Raw genomic sequence first — 12,514 nt, 5'->3', positions numbered from 1 at the left:
TTCTGGTCTGAGAAACTTTGGATAACACGAGGCATGCAGTATTTCTTCTGTGATTGTAATGAGGCCAACCCAGTTCCACTGGAACAATTTTACATGAGTAAGAGATTTGAAAGACAACATGGAAGGAATCCAACCTTCCAGTTTCATACCTATACTAGAAAGACTAAGAAAAGAATCTGTCTTTACACATCTGGAATCTATTTCTTCTGTTTGCTGGTATTGATGTTGAGTTTTCTTTTTATTCATTCTTCTCCTCTTTATTCCTGGAAGACATACGGTTGGGGTTTTTAATTAGAAAATGGAAGTTTCTGTTAAGGATTATTCAGAATAAAGTTAAATAATGGCATTGTTAAATTTAGTAGGATCTAAATTTTATAACTAGTTTCCTATTTTTATAGCACCCAACTAAATCTTTTCCTTCTTTTCCCTTCTAGTCCTTCTTCCTCAAGTAACAGTTGAGGACTGACTCATAGGTTGGGATACATTAATCACAGATGAGCTGAATGTCAAGTGTGCTGTTAAAGATTAGGTAATTCCAGTTTGAAATTATTCTCTTAGTGTTCTTAATACCGATATCCTTTTTAGAAATTTACTGCTACTTTTGTGTAGCTATGTAATCAATAGCATTTCAGAAGGTTGTTTTCTAAGAAACAGGCACAAAACCTCAGTAATTGTGAAGAAAGAGAATTTTTTTTTTTCCTTTTTAAAGACATCATCTTTCTTTTTTTGCTTGGTTAGTGCCTATTCTTGGTAGCTCCTTCTAGAGAACCCAATGGAAAAGTTGCGGCAATTAGGCAAACAGTCTCTTGAGGCAAATATCTGTCCACAGAAAGCAATGTGGAACCAAGGCTTTTTCTCCTTTTGTTCCTTAACTTCCCTGGGATGTAGCCACCTATCTCATTTAGGTTCTTGTGAAAATCCCACCTGGTATCTGTCTCTGTCGGCACTAAAGCCTTAATCTGTCCCGTGGTTCTTCGTACAGGGTTTGATTATGCACAGCTCTCGGCACCAGTGCATACGAGTAGTGTCTTCTCTTGCTCTGAATGCTAAAGCAAACAAAGCTTGTTTTATGCCTTGTTACAATGGGAGGAAGAGAGCAGATGACCATTAATCGCATTGTTTGAATTTGGAGCTAAAAATCAAAGTCAAACTTCTTTTTCTCTTCATTATTGTAAGGTTGGATTGAATTAATTATCTTGCTGACTGGCCTGTAACTGCCTTCCCTCACTTCCTGCTGAGCTCCTTATCCCGGCCCGAAGCGCGTTGCTTCCCCTTCCACTTCCTGCCAGCTTCATCTCCAGAAGCGCAGGCAGGCCAAAGTCTGAAGTCCCTGCCCTGGCAAAACTGATTCTTGCTTGGATATCGGTATTTGGAGCTGTAATTTCCTGTAAATCCTTCTTTGCCGAGATCTTTAAAGCTTGCTATAGTTAGCATAAGTAAAAGCAGTTACGTAGATGGCAGAATCAGTTGAACAGCAGAGTGGATTTTCCTCTTTGATTTGTCTTGGAAAGGCTACTGAAATATGTAATTGCTATGTGGCGAAGTCACTGTTTCGGTGTGGCAGTGAAACTGTGGCTGTCTACTACTTAGAGTTCATTCTTAGGAAAAAAATCATTGCAAATTGTAATATTTGTATTTTATTACAAGTTTTAGGGATAGATTAGCCTGCCTTTATATGGCAATAGTGAGGCATGGAGCTGCCAATCCAAAACAGCACTTCTTGTACATTTTGCATTTGAGAAGATAAACAGAATCCATAGGAAAAACAGAATAAATAGGAGATACTCTCCTGTTGTTAAAAGACCTTCAGTTTACCAAAACAAAATTAATTTTACAATTGAAAAGGTAGAAAAAGATGAAAAAAATTTAGACTAAACTGATTCCATCAGTCAAAAGGACACAAATGTGTGTGTGTGTGTGTGTATACACACACATAAATATATATATTTTTGTAGTTCAAAGAAATAATTTATAACTGAAAAACTTCTTGTGAGTGCCTGGAAAATGTTAGCATGTTCAATATGTTGCATCAGAAAAACAAGTAGTCCCATTATGGTTTTATCAAACACATTAATAATCAATAATGGTTGTAATAGTACCGGTATATTTATTTATATTGATTTAGCATGTGTCCTTCTTATGTTGAAATGACCAAGTTACTTACAGTTTTAATTCTAGATTATCATTGTGCCTGTCTGGAGTCTTTCTAGGGATAATAAATTGTGTCGCTTAACTGGAAGATGCTAGAGTACACAAAATAGCATTTTACTAATTTGGTTGTCTTTAAGTTGTCTCGTCAGTGCTAGCTGTTCCTGTTGCACTGTGTTGTGGTTTCACCTAAATAGCAGTGCCCATCTCATTAATTTTGCAGCTGGTTGCCCCCACCACATTGATATTCATTTGAATGAATAAAACCTAAGCAACTTCTGCCCATCATGTGTTTCCATCACAGTTAGTGACAAACCTCCAAAATGAGCGCTTCCTTTATTTAATATTGTTAAGTTTGAGGTGGCTACATCTCAGTATTTAAATCCCTTGCCGAAGAAGAGCACTGTTTTGTTAAGACTGGGTTATTTGCTTTTACTTCATGTTTCTGCTTGTGGCCTAGAGGTAATTTTTATATTGCTTGTGGCAAAAGCACAGACATAGCTATTTGAAAACTAAATAAAAATCCAAAAGGGAAAACAAAAGATGGCTAAGAGTTTCTGCAAGTAAGGAGTATGGAAAGCTCTCTAAAATTTAAGCAGCAATGGACTATGCAGCAAAACATAACGTAAGGCGTTTTCAGTGTTTTATCAACATCTGTCATCTGAGGCTTGAAAAAAGTGGTTTTACAAACAAGTTGCAGGACAGTAGGTAATATAATTTAGAATGAAAATATTATATAAACCATAATCTTGACACCATGGTCTTACTCCTTCTGCTGGTATTGTTGATGTCCTTTATATGGAAAACAGCCGAGATTTCCTGTGTATGGTAATAATTGCATTTATATGGTATTTCTTATCATCATAGAAGACTTTATATGTTGCATAAGCTTTACAACATCTTTAGAAGATGTGTTTTTACGTGGAGGAACTGAGGCAGAGATGCTGCCATTCCTCCAGACTGGGAGGATTATAGGCTAGTGGGTTGGTCAGTGAATACAGGATTCAGTGAGCTGCCTCAGCAAAAAAGTATTCGTGACTTTGGACGAGTCATCAATTTACCCCACATCACGGTTCTTTTTGTGTGTGAACAAAAGTCCTATTAAATAGGACTGCCAGGGATAAAATACATGGAAAACTGAATCAAGCAGATAGGGCTGCAAAGAGACTGGAGCGCGTTGGAGCTGAGATTAATTCTCATGATGCCCATGCTACCAGCCTGAACTCAGACAGTCAGGCATTGTGAAGAAAAAGGCTATATAAAACAAATGGATACTTCTGTGTCGGTAGCCTTTTAAATCCTTTTTGTTAACAAGAAAGTGCTTTTCTGATTCTGTAGGAAAATATCATTAGTATCGTTGGTATTTCTGTTTTTATTTCTTTTTTTATCCAATGCAGTACTTTAGAGCCTCCAGCTAGTAGCAAGTGCTTTATTTTTTGCCTTAGGCCATCTAACTATGGCAGACTTAGGAGGCAGAGTTGCTTTCTGGGAGCTGGGCACTGGAGCTTGTGTTCAGTTCCCTAAAGGAGGGCTATCAGCTGTGTGCTCCCTATTATATTCTCAAATCAAAACTTCTGAATAACCTGTAACTGAAGTGCAACAACTTCTAAATATGAATTTCTGAATTGCATACATAAATGAAGGAAATACATCAAACTGTTCTGTCAGTTTAGAGGAAAAGCGATTGGTGGAGATTCTGGTTTGCTCTACTTCCCTTTCCTATCAGCTGCTGCTGAAAGCTGAGACAAAGATCTGGTGCGCAGGTTTTTTTCCCATAGGATCAGCACTAGGCAGTCTTTTCAGTATTTCCAATAACACTTTGTCGCTTCAGAGACGCATTAGAACCCACGGTATGCTTCACCTGTGACCTCCTTGAGAAAATCAAGTTTCGGATATCAAGTCATGCAATAATACTGACATGAAAGTGATTCATTATAAAGCTATTGAATTATGACTGAATCTCCTTTCAGGATCCAGCGCTGTGATCCTTATTCACGCAGGGCAAGTGGGGATTGCTGATGTACAGGTCGCAAATCAGGTCCTTTATCCTGTGTCTCACCTGTGTGACACAATTAGGGAAAAAGCAGCAGCTTAATGAAAGGGTGCTAATTAGGTTTTTTATAAAATGTTCCACATTACAGATTTAGTGTGAAGTATCAAACCAGCTCCCTCTTGCCAAGTCTCTTATGCCAGTCACTGTAATGTAAGATACAGACAGTGCAATTTCCACACTGCATTACTTGAAAACTCTTGGAAGAAGAGAGCAGTTGATTATGAAAATAGCTGAAGCATCCTTTACAAGCTCAGGAGGTCGGTCATGTTTGAAATAGGCAGCATGTATGCTTTTAAGGAGGTAGAAGGGCGATTCTGCAGGTCCTTCCTGGGCTACTGCTTACCTCCTTTCATGAGAGAACTTCAAACGATTAGGATTCATCCATGACTCATTGTTAGAATATAATATATGTTTATAAAAGAAAACAACAAGAAGTTGCCTTAGATGATGGAAGAATTACTTTTAAAAGGGAAAATCCTTGGAGGAGTTTGTTTTGCTCTTGTTATTCAGAATTCATACACCGTTAATGTTTAGTTCAAAGTATTTCAACACAATGCTTTTACCTAAGCAAAGTTGCATTCATTAATAGTACAGAGAATGGATTTTGATTTGTCATTGATTAACTGTCTTAATGTGTTTGCATCAATTGAAAAATGCACTAGCACAAGCAAAAGCGCAATATTGCTCCAAGTAATTTTCCAGCCCTTTGTGTTTCAGTGGCTGGATGGCATTTAAGGTAACTAAGCAATGTAACGGATGCTGATTTCATCCTATATTGCTGTCATGGTAATGACTAATAGTGCTGATAATAGGCAGTTGAGCATTTGCCTAGGGCATGGAAAACTGACTCTCTGGGGTGAACTGTACCATGATGTCAACGTTGTTTGCAATGCATGGATTCCATCATGGCTCTGCGTTTGTCCCGTCTTTAAATAGTCCTTGCTTTTATGCAGGACTCCTCTGTTCTGATTTACAGTAAAAATCTTGTATCTGTGGTGGTGTTTTGCTGTGTTAAACTATAATCAGTGCTATAGACAAAAGAAAAATCTTAAAATTTTAAAAAGGAATCTCTTTCTGCTTTTGATATTGAAGGACTACTTGGGTGGCCTATGTGAAATCAGTTGGTGGTCTAGCTCTAATTCCTCATGGATACATCAAAAACAAACAAAAAAACCCCTTCGTTATAAACAACACCCTTGCGGATACATTCAGCATGGAACAAGAACTGAGCTGTGGAGGAATGAAATCCTCTGTGACCTTTAGATACAACTTCTCCTGGAACACTGTCCATATTGGTAGAGAAAATTGCATGCTGCTCGCTGTGTTATTTTGTTACTGGATTTCAGTTTCCTTAAATCAGCCTGCGGATATAGTTTAAGAAGGGAGCTCCATCCACTGTTAGCTCATTTCTGAGCAAGTAGAGGAAATTAGCCATAGAAAGTTGTATTTGGATACTTATTTAATTCCTTGAAAAGTAATTTCACTGTGTCTTACCTTTAAGGCATGCAATATACCTAATCTTACAAGATTTCTTGCCTAACTAATTAAACTAACAATTGGTAAATCTTACGTGATTTGTGATTCCGCGTATGAGGTGGTATTTTTGCAGTTTGGAGTGCTCTTCACTGTCAGTCGAAAGAAGGAAAAGGAGCGAATGTAGCACGGAACTCCACTCACTAACGCTCTCTCCTGTTGGGCGTGGCTGAGGAAATCCACATACTGGTTAATGGGAGCCAAATAAATAAATTAGCTTCTTGGTGAGATACTTGAAAACTCACAAACATGGCACCATCAGGTTTTAGCCAACTACATATAAATATAAATGGAGAAGGTATATTATTTGTGATTGTTTACTACTGATATCTGGAGATAAGCCTGTCACTTTCTTCCAATATGAAATACGTTCTTTTGAGGAACAGCAATGATGTCATATGCAACCGTGATCATTTTTGTTTTGCTTATATCTGTCTATAGTGACTTTTGAAAAAAATTATGCAAGAAAAGTACATCATATATTAAAACACAGACTTTTATTATTATTGTTAAGTTATTGCTTAAATTAACTTGGATGTGAATAAGAATAGGACAGCATAGAATTTATAAAACTTGAGCCCCTAGATGCTATGTGAAACTTATTAATTTGCCAGGTACTCAGAAGGGGTATATTAGGGTTGCATCAATATTGTTGTAGCCACCTATTTTGTGACTTGTTAAATAAATTTGATATGCATAGGAAGGTGTTAATAAAGTCTACAAATGGCTATCTTATACCAATGTTTCTTAGAAAGATTCCTTGGGGATGAGGGTCTTTAGAAGTTATAACTCATTTTTCTAATTCCAAGTGGTAATATTAGTAATTTTAACTGCCTGTGGAATTTTCAAGTAGTTTCTGTTATTTGGTTTACATGTGGATCTGTGCCTAGGTAAGTTTATATTTAGCTTTTTTCAGTATGATCCTGTTTTTTGAGAAATGGTATTGCATAAGTAAACCCTATACTGAATAAGTATACTTAGATGTTGGTATACTTTTCCAGAAAAAGCAGAAATGATAGATAGTAGAATTGGTAGATTGTATAAAATAGACTGAAGACAGAAAGGTAACAAAGAAAGTGTGACTTTTCTGATGTGGAATAGTGTGGTTCTTGTATATATGAAGTTTCAGAAACTGAAGAATAATGTGAGTAATATTGTTTTGCACCTACATCTCTGTTTATCTGTAGTCTCCGCCTAACCTGTTGCGGTGACTAGGAATGCAGCAGACGGTCTGATTTCAGTGTCTACAACATTTCATGTTATTGGTGCTGCTACTTTTAGAGGCACCTCTCTGGACAACTGTACACAAACAGCTGTGCAGTGTTAGAGCCGAACACAAAGTAGTCACGCAAACCTTTGTATCTGTCATCGTTATAAGAATGTTTCACCGTTTGTGGAAGATGAGGATTCTCTGTACTGCAGTAGTTTCCCAGTGCTGTACGCCCCTCTTGTGTTTGACTGAGAGACCTTCTGTCTCATCCTTTCATATGCAATAACACGGCAGTGCTCAGCTACTTGCTGAGCCGAATAAGCCAATACAGTTTCTTGTTGGAGGATGTTTTAGTTTAAACAAACCATTCATGTTTCTGTTTCTGTTGTTTCCCAGTATTCTGCAAACCAGGAATCAGGAACGGGAGGTGCCCTAGCTGAGCAGTCATGCAGCCGAAAGGCTGCACGCTTCCTCTTCACGCTCTCCAAAACCACTTTTATAAGCCCAGTGCAAGAAGTTCTAGTGTAGTTTGACTGATACCTTCCCCTGTGCATCTTCAGCAGGGATCACTGTGATGAAACTTAATATTAATTATCAGCATGTTGCAATGTTTTCTGTGTTAGCCAAAGACATTTTTAATTTGGCTGAAGAAATTCTCAATGACAGTGAAATTTAGCAGTAGTAAAAGTGGAAACATAACAGGGTATTTCTATTGCATGCTTAACAGCAAATGCAGATCCTTTAAATGTTTAGTCCAAGTCGGCTTTCTCATTTGTATCCCTCTTTTCATTTCAGTTTCAGAAATGTGTAATTTTGTTAGGCTTACCTTAAATTTCATACACGAGCTGTTGATAAAACAATACTTTCTTGTCTTCAGTTATTTCCATGCAGAATGCTCTTCCTTGTGGAATAACCTATAGAAGGGAATAGAAATGCTGAGAAAATCAGATCCAGTTGATGGAACTAAATGTATTTATTTCAAATTATAATCCTCCAAAGACGAGATTCAGGAGAGACAGTACTCTTTCTTATACGAGGCAAAGAGACATCTGCAGGTGCATCTGGAGGAAACACTTGGATCCTGTGTGTTACGCTCTGTTTTTACTGGGCTATTATTATTGGTCACTGAAAGGCAAGATGCCAGAACTGGACAGGAAATATTTTTTTTTTCTTTCTATGAGAGTTTTTTGACAAAAATATATCTTGCATAGAAGCTTCTGAAAATAATGCAGAGTTTTGTCAAAAATCTTATTTCCTATCCTCTCCCAGCCATTTTTCCAAAAGGATTTTTGTCAATCTAAATAAATAAATCAGTGATCTTAACTAAACCTCCTTAAGTAGCATGGGGCTTTTTTAACTGAACTTCTTGTAAATAGTGTTTCCACTCAGCTTTGCGTTTTGACAAAATAACTTTAGAACAGAAACTTCCTGGTTTTTTTGGGAGGTGCTGTTTTAAATATAGGAATTCATAAAGGACATCTGAAACACTTCATGCTCAGGTACATGCTATTCAGAAACACTATAATGACAATTTGTTAAAACTTGAAGGATTGATTGAAAAAGAAATATTCTATGGAAAGTCCATGCTGTTCGGGCCTGTTGCCTCTCATGACTTTTAGTGTGTTTTTCTTCCATGCCCCAGCATACACTCCCCCTGGAAACAGCTTCAAAGCTATTCCATCTTTCTCTGTCTGTGTCCTCTCCTTCCTAATGAAGAAGATACTGTTCCTTCTGGGAACCTGTTGGCTTATTTCAAATGTGATGGGGCAGGAGAAGTGTCAAAGATAATTATGGTCCTACAAGCTCAGTGAAAAATAAATGGCTTGGTGGAGAAGGGAGGACCTTCGTGGAGGGTTCAGAAGTGCTTAGAGAGAGTTCATCTCAAACTGGTAGGAAAGCAGATTTTGGTAATTCCAGGGTTTATGGAAGCACTTTTCTCTGTCATGGGCATCTCCATTCATTTCACCTGCTGTTTTTCTAGCTTTTTTTTTTTCTTTTTTCTTAGAGGAGCTGTTGAAAAAATGCTCATTACTTTGACCACAAGTCTGTCAAAACAATTGTAATTTAAACACATAGGCTATTCGTAACAGTCCCCTTCTGTGCACCATGTAGCTGTTGATTCATCACTTTGCTGTCAGGGATGGATCCGGTGGTTAGACAGCTTGCCCTCTTGCCTGTGGCCTGAAGCTAAGCTTGTACCTCTGTTGAGCACTCTTGTGATCTGAGGGGCTTAACAGTCTGAGAGTCTGCCATACTTCACTGAACTGAGAACACATAGTTCAGTGTAATACTCCAGTCTTTGACACTGAATGATCCACCACCCCTATCTTGAAGACGTCACATAAACTCTATAAATTATCCTATCTCATAAGATACAAATATCTGATCTGTACTTGTGATTCCTAGCAGAAGATGATTGAGAGCTTTAGGAAACAGGTCTGTTGCTAGGGCTTTGACCTGTCCATCTGATGTCAAAGAACATCTGCAGGGAACAAAACCAGTCTGTTCTTCTATGGAGCATCCATCCAGGAAGACCACCAAATCTATTCTTTAAACCTTCAGCCTTGAGGGGGTTTTGGATCATTCCCTCTTGAAGTTTAGTTGATTTCTGATTCTTTTTTTTGTAACAGTATTTGTTACTTTGGTACATGCATATTGTGATAACAAAAAAAATGAAAAAAACTTTGAAATAGGATGAAGTTTCTATGGTACTCTTACAGATTGGGATTAATAGGATTGTCACAATATAAATTTAATCAATTGGTTGAATGTATACTGAAAAGCATCTGTGCAAAATTCATTTCTTTCTATCAGAGTCATTGTGTCACAATTGTGCTGACGGCACAATCCAACCTCATCTGAATTTACTTGACTCATTAATATTTTGATTAGGTTTTACTTTTTCTTATGAACAACTCCTTTATTGAAAGGGCCAAATGATCTTGATGTCTAGAAGCTGTTATACTAAAGGTAACAGGATAAATTTATATTATGTCACACAGTTATAAGTTCTATTTTTTGATTGTTATATTCAGACTGTAGATGGTAGTTTGCAATAACAGTATCTGGTTTTAGGTGGATTAAAGGTCTTGGCTACGTAGGTAACTTTTCAAAGTACGTTGTTGCCATTGGAAAAGTTTCCGTAGATCCTGTTTGGTTTTACACTGACCCTCAGAGCTCAGTTTTGACCTTGGCAGCTCATTGCTGTGGTGCTTTTGTAGGCAGGGTTTTAGAACTGAACCTGCAGAACTTGATTTTACAAGTGTTCAGCACCTCTGCAAGGGACTAAATGCAGAACTAATGTTGCAGGCTGTTCAGGTTTGTGAAACAGGACTTCAGTTTGTCACCGGTTGCCTTTGTTACTTATGTCTGCTACATGGCTTCCCAGAGGGAGGAAAAAAAATGAGTTACAGGTTAATCAGTGATTGCCTAATTGTTAAACAGAACTACCACAACAGCGGTCGTCATAGACAGGAGCAAACTGGAGTAACAGTTTTGACTGTAACTTGAAGTATACTGTAATTTCTCTTGATTGCTATTAGTACCATTCGTAGAGTGTATATATGTCTTGGTTTTATTCTGCTGGTATTCATGGAGCATCTGAAAGAGATGTCAGAGAGGCTGATAGCCTTTTAGCAGGTGCAAAATCGAGTCAGGCAACTTTATTCATATAGCTACCATTTTTTGCAGTATTTAACATTGCAGCTTCCCAAACATTTGGAGCCTTTCTGCCGAAGGGTATGGCAGTGTCAGAAGCAGACGCAGAGTAGGTTTAAATTTAGAATTAAACGTATGACGTAAATGAAGTGCCTTGAATTCAAATGTTAGAAAGTATTGGTAGGAAGGATAATCAATAAATAGGCCTGCCTAACTACTTGGGGAAAAAAATGACTAGTAATTAGGACTTAGAAAAAATAAAGTAAGGAAATTAATTTAAAAATAAATTAATAAACTGTACTTGCCTGTTGGTGTGTAGTGAAGTTTAATTTTTGAGAGTAAGTTCTGAATCCTTTGAGAGTGAGTAGCACCTTACCCTGGGCTGACTGCAGTCTTCCAAGGCTGCCCTATTTAGAAGGCAGCACATAGCTATGCTAAGTAGTCATGGTCTGCCGTTTCCTCCCTTGGACTGGCTTCAAGAACAAGGTCCCACCCTCTCCCTGTCTGTAGCTGCTAATTTGTTCAGTTCCCTGTGATCCCTCCTCGAGCATGTGCTGAAGATTTACCTACGAACTCTCTACCTACTCTCAGCAGATTCTTTATAATTGCTTGTGATACCAGGGACTAAGCTGTGATAAGGATATTGGAATTCAATCATTTATATACGTTACTGTTCTTGCATATAAGTATGAATAGTGACTCTAATGTGATAAATAGCAAACACATCTGTATTAGTTACGTTTGGGAAATGGATTTCTGCAGTTCCGTAAATCAAAGGTGCCAGTTCGTACGTGTAAGTGCTCTCGCTTCAAACATACATCTAAATACTAACTGAAGGTTTAGAGTTTTGAAGTCATATCATTTGGGTTCATTATGCTTGCTTCCTAATTCTAAAGTTCTACCTTTGAAATTTTTGTAATGTTAAGTTTTTGCTGACAGAGTTGCTAATTGGCAGATATTTCAGCTGTGAAACAGAGTGAGAGTATGTGCTTTGAATTTTTAATTTTGGTTCCCTGTCTGGAGAAAAATGTTGTCCTTTTAGATCATATTGCTCCGAAAATAGAAATTTCTGAATGAAGATAAGATTTGGGCTTTTATGCCATGCCCAAATGTGAATGGCGTACCTATGAACTACTCTGATTCGGCAATCACTTTTTTGGAGCCATGTTTTAAGGTTATCCTGCAGCATAATGCAGATTGACTTTCGATGTGAGGAATGAAAATATTACAGACTTTATGGCAAACTATATTTTGGGTTGTGTCATTTTTAGGTGCCTTTCAGCTAATTCTGAAGCAACTATAGTTGCAACTAGCTATACTACTGCATAAAATAGGCCAAATATGGCTCTAATCTTGCTCCATCTTTACTTAGGAAGAGTCTCAGACGTAGCAAAAGTCAAGCCTGAGTAAAAGATGCCTGCCTACGTTCTGCTGTATTTTCCATCTAAAGATGAGAATGCTACACGAGTCATGTTTTAAACCAAGGAGATTAGCTATAGATGCACTTGCTAAGTGTGCTCAGGTAGAATAATCTATTGCTTCTACTTTCTGACTACGGCTGACAATTTTTCTTCAGTCTTATCATTTGAATTGATTTCAGATTGATAAAAGTGTTTCACCTTTTCAAGATATTCAAATTTTCAGTTACATGTGTGTAGGGGAAATGTATCTCTAGATTATTCGAAATGCATGAAGCTTGTATTTGGGTTAGATTAATTTTCAGTGAAGAAGATTAAAGCAATGTAATCAAAAGCTGTTCTGCTTTAACACGCTCATAGTGGACAAGTCCAAAACCAGTGTGTGGTTATATTCTAAATGTCTTTAACCATATGCTCACAATAAAGAACAAAATAATGTGCTAATCTTGTGTGTAAATATATAGATGTAACATTTATAATATATTTAGATTATTT

The 12,514-nt window shown here is 37.4% G+C and overlaps 1 protein-coding gene and 1 long non-coding RNA gene across 3 annotated transcripts in view; one reads left to right on the top strand and one right to left on the bottom strand.

Annotated features, from left to right (window-relative positions):
- The window catches only part of PRKCE (protein kinase C epsilon), a 309,238-nt gene that overhangs the window by 121,443 nt on the left and 175,281 nt on the right, over positions 1-12,514 (top strand). The window lies entirely within an intron of this gene.
- LOC143158457 (uncharacterized) lies at positions 2,059-11,008 on the bottom strand. Its single transcript, XR_012994996.1, has 4 exons — positions 10,907-11,008; positions 7,771-7,858; positions 5,772-5,920; positions 2,059-4,207 (listed from the first exon to the last, which is right to left on the bottom strand). It is a non-coding gene; the product is annotated as an uncharacterized LOC143158457 (long non-coding RNA).

The sequence above is a fragment of the Aptenodytes patagonicus genome, chromosome 3, assembly GCF_965638725.1.
Source record: "Aptenodytes patagonicus chromosome 3, bAptPat1.pri.cur, whole genome shotgun sequence".
Classification (NCBI taxonomy): Eukaryota; Metazoa; Chordata; class Aves; order Sphenisciformes; family Spheniscidae; genus Aptenodytes; species Aptenodytes patagonicus.
This window is presented reverse-complemented; position numbering and strand designations above follow the sequence as displayed.